The 12,881-nt window shown below is 30.4% G+C and overlaps 1 protein-coding gene across 3 annotated transcripts in view; it reads left to right on the top strand.

Annotated features, from left to right (window-relative positions):
- Nucleotides 1–513: 513 nt before the first annotated feature.
- LOC114337564 (sodium- and chloride-dependent glycine transporter 1) overlaps nt 514–12,881 on the top strand; it is a 175,052-nt gene continuing 162,684 nt past the window's right edge. For 2 of the 3 annotated variants that reach the window (XM_050659899.1, XM_050659897.1), the window contains exon 1: nt 514–661. The gene's annotated coding sequence lies outside the window, so the exon portion shown is untranslated. The remainder of the gene's footprint in view (nt 662–12,881) is intronic. The other variant, XM_050659898.1, reaches the window with a different exon arrangement.

Genomic DNA, 12,881 nt, shown 5'->3' with positions numbered 1-12,881 from the left:
CGCAGTAAAGAAGTATGATATAACTGTTTGTATATGAAAATAATATTGTTGTTTCTAGTATTCCTTTATAATTTCGTCACATTTTCTCACCTAACCTTCCTTGAACATCTACAAATATGTTAAAATCGAAATTAGCTAAATCGTTTCAATAATTTTGGAATGTTTAAAAAATATATAAAAATTTAACGTTTAATAAACGACATTTATGGTTCATATATCGGCAAATGTCCCGGACAGAGTTCACGATGTGTCGCATTAGGCTTTTATAAGATTAGATATGATAGGTCTCTGAATACAAACTGCAGAATCACTTCTAGCCTCTTTTGAGTGGTCAATATTCGGCCTTAGTATCTCCCCTTAAAATGTACCATTAAATTAATGACAAAGACAATTCCGCTCAATAATTTTATACACTCGTTATCTACGTTAATATGATATAGCGGAAATGCTTGTGTAGATCTAACTTTAGCAACCATTATCTTATTTTAAGATTGATCCCATTATCGTCATTCAAAACTATTATTTCATTATTGTCGTTACAACTGTGATCGTTGCGTAGACTGAGTGAACCAAAGTAGGTTTGTGGGGCTTTTTAAGTCGTTATAAAAAATACGGTTTTCATTCAAATTATTGGCGAAAAAAGTTTGGGACAACAGAGTTAGTAAGTTTAAATGTTTTATTATTGTTTTGAGAAATTTACATTTGTGGTGTATTCTTTTTAAAGATAGTGGTGGTGACTTTCTGTCTAAACTAGTCCAGAGAAATTATATTTAAAGCTAAAAAATACCATGTTCGGGACACTGACCCAGCCAGGTTGCAGATGGGTTTTATGGGTACTATTTTATACCTATTACGTCATAAATATAAAAATGCCCTCCACAATTCGGAGACAAAATAGTTATTAAGGAGATATGTGCAAATACGTATTATTATACGTATTATTATACGTAATATTATTATATATATTATATTATATATTATACGTATTATACGTATTATTATACGTATATGTGCAAATACTAATACTTATTTTTGCGCAAACTAATACGTATTTTCGAAAAATGTACATGCAGAATAAAATATTATATTATTATTGAGAGTCGAAAGTCCATGAAAACTTCAATAATGTTTATTTTAATAAGTTACAGGGGTCACAAAAAAATTTGTGCATATTAGCTTCAAATATCTTATTCAAAAGAAATTTTCTGTTTATTCTAAGGGACTTTCGGCCCTCAGTAATGATGTAGTCTTTCATTCTTTGGTTGAAATTTCCAAAGATATTTGTTAGTTTTTCCAGGCTTTGAAAAAAATTAACACCATGTCAGTGGTGATATTTTCCAAATCGAGCATTCGCTATCTTTGTCATAAAACGCACTCAGTCGAACATAATGTGCTGACAAGACAGTGAAAATTTTAAATATTTGATACGGATTCAGGAATATTTTAAGTTGTTTATTAAATAATATCGACAATGTATTTGATAAATAATTGATTTAAGACGTAAAATTAATAAAACGGTATTTATTGTTTATTATTTATGGAAGATCTAAACAGATAATACACCAGGATATATTTTGTAATCCAAGTATTTTGTTGTTAAAGATGTTCAAAATTTATAGAAGCGTTCCATAGTAACAATATATTATTAAAAAATCACTTTATCACTTTTCCTCTTTTCTCGATTAAGTATTAGTTTTTATTGTATAGTACAATAACTTATTGCAATCATTGAATACATAGTTAGTGAAAAAATAACCTTATAATTTAAGCGATTACACAAGTAACGGTTATCCAAGAACATTCAAAAACTGAACGAAAATCTCTATAATGCTAATGACAATGTCATTGTCAACTACTAATGTTTACATCTGCAGTTTCCGTACCAGTGAAAATTTTACTACACTTATTTGGAAACTTGGACGTTTTTTCGTTTAAATCGCTATAGGTAAAAATAGAGTAACTATATATCTTATAGACTAAGTAGAGTCGAACCTCGATAACTCGGCCTCCGATAACCCGGAAGTCCGGCTAACCTGGACCGATTTTCATCAGACACATTTCAACAATAAAAATGTAATATTGACACGATCGAAACTAACTGAATTTTTTACCAAGGAATGAGCAATACTGTATACAACTGTACGTAATTTGGATGTATTTCATGTTTTTGCAATTATAATGGATTTTATATGTATACTGTATTTTATTAATTTTTACCATATTCTCCCGCTAACCCGGATTTTCGATAACCCGGATCGGCCGCGGTCCCGATTAATCCGACTTATCGAGGTTCCACTGTATTCATTTTTTGTAGATGTTTTTTTTTAGTAGATGGTTAAAGGTTTAAAATGGCAGTTTACATTTGAGCCCAATCATTTGTTGCTTCGGAAGTTGCAAAATAAGGCTAAAATTTCTAAAAGATTTGCTATAACTTTTGCAAAAATTAACCTAGGGCTATGATATAGTTGAGTAAGATAGTTTTTATAATGCACAAACATTTTTAAGATTCGTTAATTTATTTAAATATTATTCATTTTGTTTATCCAACAGATCTTTTTTTTTGCAATAGACCAGGACTAATCTGTAAAAAAAAACGTCTAGTTTTGGATGTGGGAGGTGGCATTCGGATTTTTGCAGATAAAGTTAGGTGACACCTTCAATAATAATAATTGACTTATGCTCCTTCTCAAATATGCCCGGAACATTAATAAAAAAATTAAAATATTTAAAAATTTCGAAAAACATCGAGTATTTTCTGTTTTCTTGCTTATAACTTTATAACAATTCATTTTGGAACAAAGTGATACAGAAATAAAATAAAGATAATGAACTCTGTATGATAAACGATTGGTCAAAAATGTTTTAAGGTATTATCTTTTCTGCAATATAGCAATAAATACAAAATAAGGGGGCAAAATACGCCTGTTGTTATTCAATGTTTCTTAACCACTTTGGTGGCACTTAGAACCTTAGTAATTCGCTTAAAAAATTCGTATAACTTACTTAAACGGTCTACCAAATTTCATTAAAATAGACCTAATAGATTTTGCATAATAAATTTTTAATCTAAATGTTTTTAAAAAAGTTAAAAATTTTAAATCTTTCTGAACAAAAAGTAGACCATTTAGAAGTTGGCTAATTTTTTTACATATAAATAGGTGTTTTACCTATCTAATACACTTAGCAGAATTAAAATCGGATTATTTAAGGAGCCTTAGCAATGTTTTAAAATTATAATCAATTTTTTGGCTTATAAACAAATACCTTTTAATTAATAATAAAAAAAATTAATTTCTAGCAATGCAAATAACTAAAACCGGTATGATTTGACTTAAAGTTTCAAATGCTGTCAGCAGAATTGCTATTTTATTTTTTAATCAAAATTATTCGCGTTCAAAGATTGCAATTTTTCGATTTTTTGAAAGTTCCACCGAGTTTGTCTCGAAAACTATGCATCCTACGAAAAAACTTAAAAAGAACGTTTTTTGCTTAGAATTACCCAAGAAATACAAAAAAGTTTTATTTTGCGAAAAATCGATGTTATGTAATTCCTCAAGTTCTTTGTTTATAACAATCTTATCGATATCCAGATCAACTGTTAACCAAAAAATTCGTGTTCTACGGGTCAACATATATAAAAAACTTGGGTAAGTCCATCTAAATAAAAAGCCCGTAGCACCCCCTCCTGGCCACAGCACTAATTTGTTTATAAGCCAAAAAATTTTTTTATAATTTTAAAACATTGCCGAGGCTGCTTAAATAATCAAATTTCAATTCTGTAAAGTGCATTAGATAGATGGAATGCTTCTTTATTTGTAAAAAAATTGACAAATCTTTGTATGTTCTAGTTTTTGTTGAGCAAGATTTTTAAAAACTTTAATTTTTTAAAAAAGTTTATATTGCAAAATTATTATGCAAAATGTAGTGAGTAAATTTTAATGAAATTTGGTGGACGGTTTTAGCACATTACAAAAATTATCTAAGCGAATTAGGAAGGTTCCAAGTGTAACCTAAGTGATGGAAAAACATTGAATAATGACAGGCTTGTTTTGCCCCTTATTTTGTATTTATTGCTATTTTGGAGCAAGGGTGATAAATTAAGATATTTTTAACTAATCGTATCTGATAGAAAATTTAATTTTCTTTGTTTTAGTCCCATACGACTTTGTTCCAAAATGAATCGTTTTAAAGTTATAAGCAAAGAAAGTAAAAAAAAAGAAATTTTTTGAAATTTTTAAAATATTTTACTTTTTATTGTTCCGGGCATATTTGAGAAGGAGCAAAAGTAAATTATTATTAACGAAGTTATCACCTAACTTTATCCGCAAAAATCCGAATGCCACCTCTCACATCCACCTAAAAACAGATCCTTCCTGGTCTACAATATTTTGATCAGAAAATAATAATGATACAGCAATTCTGCGGATACCACTTGAAAGAAGAATTTTCAATATACACTCACCGGCACACAATTCCGCCACCCAAAATTTTTGATTAAGTTTGAGAATTTATAACTTTATTATTTGCACTCCTATTTTCAAGATTCTTGCACCAGTTGGTAGGTACATGTGTTGGTACCGTTCGGTATTATCCGGTAACAAAAAAATTTAGCTTGCATTTCATTATATATATATATATATATATATATATATATATATATATATATATATATATATATATCTAATCCTAAACCCATTTACCCTAAGGTGTTGGGTGTAATGTCTTTAGTTAGTTGCATGTACAACTTTTCTCCATTGCTTCTTATTCTTTGCTTGGTTTCTTGCTTGTTCTTTGCTGATTCCTCGTGTTTCTAGGATTGAGGTTACATTATCATCCCATGTCTTCATTGGCCTGCCCCTTGGTCTCTTGGTTTGTCTTCTGGCTTCCCATACTCTTTTAACTGGTCTTTCTTGGTTCATTCTAACCATGTGTCCATACCATCTCAATTGGGCCTCTTCAATTTTTTTATAATTGGTTGGACCTTAAGATGTTCTCTGACTGCCTCATTTCTAATCTTGTCTAACCTGGTTATACCCATTATTCTTCTAAGAAATTTCATTTCTATGCTCTGTATTTTCGATTTTAACTTATCAGTAAGCGTCCAACTTTCACTACCAAAAGTTAAAATCGGCACAAACACCGTCTTGTATATGGACACTTTGGCTTTTTGGGATACTTCTTTTTTTGACAGAAACGTACTTTTGATTGCGTGGTACATCCGAGCAGCACTTTCTATTCTGGAACTTATTTCAGTTTCTTCAGTTCCTCTGCTCTCTATTTGTACTCCCAAGTATTTGTAAGTATCGACCTGTTCAAGTGTATTTCCGTTAATTGTTATCTTCGTTTGTTTTCTACTTTTTCCACATACCATTACTTTCGTCTTCTCATTATTGATTCTCAGATTTCGTTTAATTAGTGCAGCGTTCCATACTTGTAAATTTTGATTGAGTGCTTCTTCATTTTTCCCAAATATCACTAGATCGTCTGCGTATGCACACTCTAAGATCCACACTGCTTCTAAATTTCTATGTCCGACATATAACTTTACCGTTTCTGCTCTAGTTTCTTTAATTATATCATCCAAGACAATGTTAAACAGTATGGGGCCTAGGACTCATTTCATTATACAGGTGTAAATAAAAGCGTTGTATTTTCTCCTAAATTTAAAAAATTCTGTGGGAAAATGGAACAGCTGATTTTGTTTCATAGTCCTGTAATATTATCCCGGAGGTATCACTAAAATTTTGTTTTTTGAACTATTCGAATATCTCTTTTCTTGTAAGAACTGTACCATTTTTTGTAAATAAAAACACTGATTGACTCACAAAATACAAGTTGGATTGATAAGATTAGAATGGCCCGCAAGCAGCCCAGATCTTAATCCTATTGAGTATTTTTTATGGGACGAATATTCTAGGCCTCCAGAAAATTTGGTACAGTTATGGCCCTGGTAGAGGAATATCGGGCTATTCCCCAGGTAAGGATAACACATCTTTATTCGATGCTAAACAGATTGCGAGCAGTCGTTGCTGCAAGAGATGGACATACCTGCTATTGAATTGTTTTGTTTTCTTAATTTTAGTGCGTTCAATATTTTTAATTAAATAAACCTTCAAAGCAGTGTTTATATTTACAGCTCTTACAAGGAAAGAAATATTCAGATAATTCAAAAAACAAAACCTTAGTGATACCTATAGAATAATACAAAAGGATTATGAAACAATTCTTCCACAGAATTTCGCTCCGGTGAGCGTATTTAAAAAGTCAATAAAAGTCATTTTTACCGTTGCAAAAACATTTTACTAACATAAGACACACAGTAATGAAGATATGGCAATTAGCGGTTGCCAAATGAAAGTAGAAGTCTATACTACCAGTATTATATATTAAAAAATATCAAAAATATGTTTATTATAATCAAAAATGCTAATGCATAATTAATGACCCTTTCAGTTTATAAACATTTAGACTAACTTTAAAACTATTTTCCGTTAATATTGGTACATAATAAATATAGGCTATTATGTTCAAAATAAGAAAGCTAAAAGGAACTACAACGTTAACAAGATTTTATTGTCTCATATGGTCAATGGACCTCTAGCTTAAAAAAAACCGCGGAGTGCTATCATTTAAATAGGTGCGTTTTTGAGAAAGGGGTGAATTATTCCCTAGGGACAGGGTGAATTAAAGTGGGTTCTACACGTCTACAGGAAAATTGTTTCAGGTTAAATTTACTATCGAAATGTCACATTCTAAAGTCAAAAGTATTTTTTTTTACAAAAACATATTCAAAAGAAAAGCAAGAAAAAGAACACGAAATAAAGCAATTTTGTTTTTTGCCCCATAACTTTTTTCCACAGGGACATAGGTATAGACATTGCTGCAGCGAAAAAATAATTTCCATCCTTTCTCTTCAAAATTAAGTTTGGTAAGAGTCACTAGGATTCATAGTTTCCGAAATAGGATTTTTCAAAATTCGCCGCGCACAGCATTTTTGGGCCATTTTCCCTATTATTTCGCAAACATTGTTCTGTAACTTTTTTCTACGCCTTTCTACGTATATACAATGGTACATTTAGTAGAAAGAGATGTCAAATATCTTTAAAATGGTGTACTTTATAAGATTATACTGCCTTTTAAGCAAGTTATGCTTTTTCAAGGTTTTATACTTTTAATGATTTTTGATATTTTTAATGATTATTTTTAAATTTCTCATTATGACTTTTTTTCTTGTACATTTATATGCATTGTGAAATAAAAAAAGCTTATTTTCTTTACTTTCAAATGGTGTATTGCAAAAAATTCTAGGAATATTTGTAAATAAGATATCCGTAGGATATCCAAGGGTATCCGTAATTTGAGAAAAATTTTAAACTTTTTAAATTTTTTTCAATTAGAAGAATATAACTTCATATTATAACATCATTATATTCCAAATAACTTTTCTTAATAACACTTTTCGATATTGTGAAATATAAAGGCACTTTACTCTTGAATGAAATTCATATTTTTTAACATAGCTCGTACACTATTAATAAAATTTTATATCTGATGATTGCATCGTGGGTGCTAGATGACGAAGAGAATTTTATAAAGAATAATTTTTTTCATAAAGTTATTAATAAAAAAGTTTTCCATGTAGTTCCAGCTTGGTGCCTTAGTGGGACCAATTGCATGTGTATATTCACATTTTGAAAAAGCATATCTTGTTTAAAAATAGTCCTAGAATTTTTATATATTAGATTAGTTTATAGTAATTCTCAGTTAAAATGAGAAATATAAAAATAATCGTAAAATATATCAAAAACCATTAAAAGTATAAAATTTTGAACAACCATATCTTGCTTAAAAACAGTCGTACAACTTTCTACAATAGACCATTTTAAAGACAATTGACTTTTCTTCCTATTAAATTGCATATACCTGAAGCTATGTAGAAAAAAGATACAGAACAATGTTTGAGAAATAACAAGGAAAATGGGCCAAAATCGCTGCGAGTATCAAAGTTTGAAAAATTATAGTTTGAAAACTGTCAATCGTAGAGACTTTTTCCAAACGCCTTTTTAAAGAGGAAAAATGGAAGTGTTTTTTTCGTGAAGCAATACCTATAGCTATATCCTCGTGGAAAAAAGTTATGGGGCAAAAAAAAAATTACTATCTTTCGTGTTTTTTCTTGCTTTTCTCTTGAATATAGTTTTGTAAAAAAAAAATAATTTTGACATTAAAATGTGATGTTTCGATAATATATTTAACCTGGAACAATTTTCCTGTAGACGTGTTTGTACCAAAAGTGCACAGAACGCACCCTAATTCGCCCGTGTCTAGGGACTAATTTAACCCTTTCTCAAAAACAAACCCCTTTAAATGGTAGCCCTCAGCGGGTTTTTCATATTTAGAGGTCCATTGACTATATAAAACAATAAAACCCCGTTAACGTTGTAGTTCCTTTCTAAAATACATAATCAATATCCTAATATTCGAAAAGCTGATAATCTTTCAACAAATTTGAAAGACATAGATATAATAGTTTATTGTGGGGCGATTAGATAAAAATTGAGGATTACCTTACTAATTTGTTTACAATAGTAATTGAAAAAAAAGTAGTTAGTTTCCTTTTAAAGATAAAGAAACAAAGTTTGACCATACAGGAGAGTATCAAAATTTGAATTTTTTGGAAGAAATATACTTTTTCAACTGTTTAAACCAATCACATTGCTTCTTAATTAATTTACTAGTTTATTGGGAAATAAGTCACAATTTAAGGTAAAAATTAAATTTGTTGACGTTTCTACTTCCACTTCGGATGTCGTTTCGAAACACAAAATATTAATAAATTAAACATAATTATTATTTTTTACTAAACAACATAAAGAAAATTTGTTTAATTTATTAATATTTTGTATTTCGTATCGACTTCCGAACTAGAAGTCGAAACGTCAATAAATTTCATTTTTAACTTAAATTGTGGCTTATTTTATAAGAAAATTGTAAATTGTATAAGGTTCAACAAAGAAATAGCTTCAAAAGAATATAGATAATTATTAATAATATTATTAAAACACTGCAAATTTGTAATCTACGCAAAAAGTAGATACAAATAAATAAAAGAGTGTGTACATAATATAATTTATACGCACGTAAGAAGTTATACTTCTATTTTTATGATTTCAACGAAACACATATATTTTAAATATTTTAACTGTATTTTTATTTAAATATGAAACTAATTTCTTCTTCTTCTCCTTGTCCTTATACCCTATAAGATCGTCGGACTTTGGTATCACCTATCCATCTTTTACCCATTTCTTCCACGCCTTCCGGTCTCCTGCCATTTCCTTCATCTGTTGCACTGTTTTATCTCTCTTCGTACCGATTGTCTTGATCTGCTCCATCTACCCCTTTCTAGGTCTGTCCCTTCTTCTTTTCCCCTCTCTTTTGGCATCTGTCACCTTCTTTACTAGTCTGTTCTCGTTCATCCTAGTTATATGTCCAAATCAATTCAGTTTTCTTTTTTCAATTTTTTTCTCTATTGGTTCCTGACTTAGCACGTTTCTGATATTTCCGTTCCTTTCCCTGTCTATCTTCGTCTTTCCAGCTATTTTTCTCAGCTGCTTCATTTCTGCTGCATTTATGGCACTTTCATGTCTTTTATTTGTGACCCATATCTCGCTTGCATATAGAAGAGTTGGTACTGTAATTGTATTATATACATGCATTTTTGTTTCCTGGCTGATTTCCCGTTTTCCCAGTATCGCATTATTAATCGCATAATATATTTTCGTAGCTTTCTTTGACCTATTTGCAATTTCTAGGTCTAGCTTTCCGTCATTCGATATTATCGTGCCTAGGTACTCGTAGGCCGTCACCCTCTCCAATTATTGTCCTTTACAGAACACTCGTGTTTCGCCTCCAATCTCCTGCTCCTGCTGACCTATTTTCATCGTCTTGCATTTGCTGATGTTTATTTCAAGATGAAACAAATTTTTAATACTTAAAATAATACCAAAAATTAAAAATAACGTTAAACTGGAGTTTTCCCGCAATTGCTTTTCTCGTGAAGAATCGTATAAACTCTAAAAAACGTCGTTTTTCGACAAAAAATTTATACTATTAGAGGAGTTAATATAGAACTAAAACATGCGTTGTTTTGGAAAAATTCAAGCAATCTTATATTTTTCTAAAACTTCTTTTGTAAATTTATTTATAAATGTTAACCCGGCATCCCACAGGCGAACTTTTTGCCACTAACAGACATGTGGGGTGTGACAAACCCTAGCAATTGAAAGAGTTAAATAATGTCAAAAATATGTTTACGTTTAGTTTTCTGTGATATGTGGAACGTTAACATCTTGAAGCTGGTCAGGATAGTCACTATTTACACTAACATTGTCTATTTCTTCACTTATTTCCTAATCACTCTTGTCAATACATTCGTCACTGTCTACTTCATCCCAAAATGCCTGAAGCCGTGCTTCTTCTGGTTCGAAATTCATTTTAGCGTAGACTAATAAAAAATATGTTAAAATCTGTAATAAGTTTATTTTAGGGGTTTATTTTATTCACTTACCTATACTTACTTATTTATAGGAGTAATACAAAATAAAGACCATTCTGCAGAAAGTACAAAATCCGACTCGTGGGGTGTGACCACTTTCAATCCAAATGTACTTGTTTAAACCAAACAGACGACTAAAAACTATGTGGCATCACATAGATGAATATACAATAGAAAGCTATCTAGCCGCTAGTTCCACTACATGCAAAATTTCTTTATATTTTAGGCGACTCAGCATTGTTGGGGTGTACTACACCTGTACTACACCTGTCGGATGCCGTGTTAAACTAAAAAAACTCTACTGACAGATTTTGCCGCTAATTGTTTATTAATTGTTATTAATTGTTTAAACAATACCAATTGTTTTGCTTAAATAATTTTAAAAATATTGTTGAATTCATCATTTTACTTTGATCAAATAGGTTTCCGGACTGGCCTATCGGCTCTGAACGAGTTTAGTTGGTAAAAAGTTTTGCACCGACTTTTACTCAATTTTATGTGATTAATCCAAAACATTAATTAGTGTATTGCTGTTACAAAATCTCGTGAACCTAATTCATTCATTTGGTGACGTCAATATACGAACGAAACGATTGAATATGACATTACTGAAAATATCAGGGTTCAGATGGGACCCTGTCGCGCAATTCGCAGCATATAAAATAATAGTCGTATGTTTTTAGGCTTCATTTTGTTTCGGTTATACATACGCATTTTCAAGGTTCACGAGGTTTGCATTAACTCTAATTTGGAAGATAAAGAAAATAAACAGTGGTGAACAGATTGGTGATATTTTCTCATTGCTGCTGTGGCGGGTTCCAGCCAACAAGCAGGTATTCCAGCGTTTATTATTCAATTGTCTAGTTTTTTGCTATCTACTTATTAATAACAAAGTAATTAGTACGGTCAATTGCCTCGGCTTTTGACATCCCAGCAAACAGGTTTGAGCCCAGTTACGTGATAATTACGTTAAATTTACGGCAAATTTCAACGAATACGTAACTCGGAGATTTATGACGGGAAAAAAACGTATTTCAGTGCCAAATCATTCACCAATATATTTTTGCTTCCTTTATACATGTTTGACATTAGAATAATATAAAATCATAATGACGAATATTGTACATGTTTTTTATCATAGGTGTGAATGTCGGTTACATCGCAAAGGTAGGTTTATTTCACGTAATAATCACGAAACATAAATAACTTCCTTTGGTTAAATTTTGAGAAATATTTTTGAAAACAAAATTTTACAACGGTGTTGGTTAAATACGTATCGCTTGAATTTTACTCCCTGTATTTTATGGACGTCGAAAAATTAGATGTATTCCACGTAAAGTAATGTAAATAATACCAATATTTAAACAAAAAGTTTATGATTTCGCTTTTAAAATCATTTAGCATAACTATTTCAATCCAACCTTGATTTGAAGCTATTTTTGCTATATTTTTTTTCTTTAAAAATATCACAGCTAAAATGATGTCGAGTCTAATTTTCAAATCGCGCGCGGTGGTGACGTACTACCAAGCCTTTCTCCTCCTTTAAATACTATCACGTGACCACGATACGTGATTAACATAGTTGGTTCGAAAACTAAATTAATCGATTTATCGAATAATAGGATAATTCGATAGGATTATTTTTTTATATTATTCTGGTATTGAAATAGATTTTTAGTAAGACCAATTAGGTAATAGCAGAAGAAATTTAAAAACAAAAAGAAAATATGTAAAACTAATTTAAAGTAAGTAGAATAGTTTAACTGTAATTTAAAAATAATCGATTTTTATAATCGATGAGCATAACCTCTAATATCAATATCAGCTTCTCACATTTCTCACAACAAAAAGTGAAAGTGAAACGTGAAGAGCTTTATTTCCCTCGTTTTATTTTAGGCGGGTTTATTTATAATAATGCCTTTCGTATTAACGTTTACCTCACTGCTCGAGGGTTGAAGTGTCGTGAAAAAACAAGAAAGTGTCGTCAAAATAAAAAGTGACCTGTGTTGTGTTTTGTGTTGGCAAATTTTTTAATGCGTCTTTTGGTCGGTAGCATTTTTGGTTCATTATCTTGTATAATAATTATACAAGACAAATGTTTTAAAGTCTCTAAATTCTACTAAATAAATACATTGATAATACTTTATAGGCTTGTTTTATTTATGTCATATGAGGATAATAATTACATGATTAGTAAGTTAATTAAGGTCGAATTATTTACGTGAACCGAGGACGTATCTTTCACGTGAATACTAATATATACATTCCCTAAAAGATATGTTAATCGTTAATCAACACGTATTTGCAACGTGAATTTCCCGAAACA

This window comes from Diabrotica virgifera, chromosome 8 (genome assembly GCF_917563875.1).
Source record: "Diabrotica virgifera virgifera chromosome 8, PGI_DIABVI_V3a".
Taxonomy (NCBI): Eukaryota; Metazoa; Arthropoda; class Insecta; order Coleoptera; family Chrysomelidae; genus Diabrotica; species Diabrotica virgifera.
The sequence above is the reverse complement of the archived record's forward strand: the minus strand, read 5'-3'. Positions and strand labels throughout refer to the sequence as shown.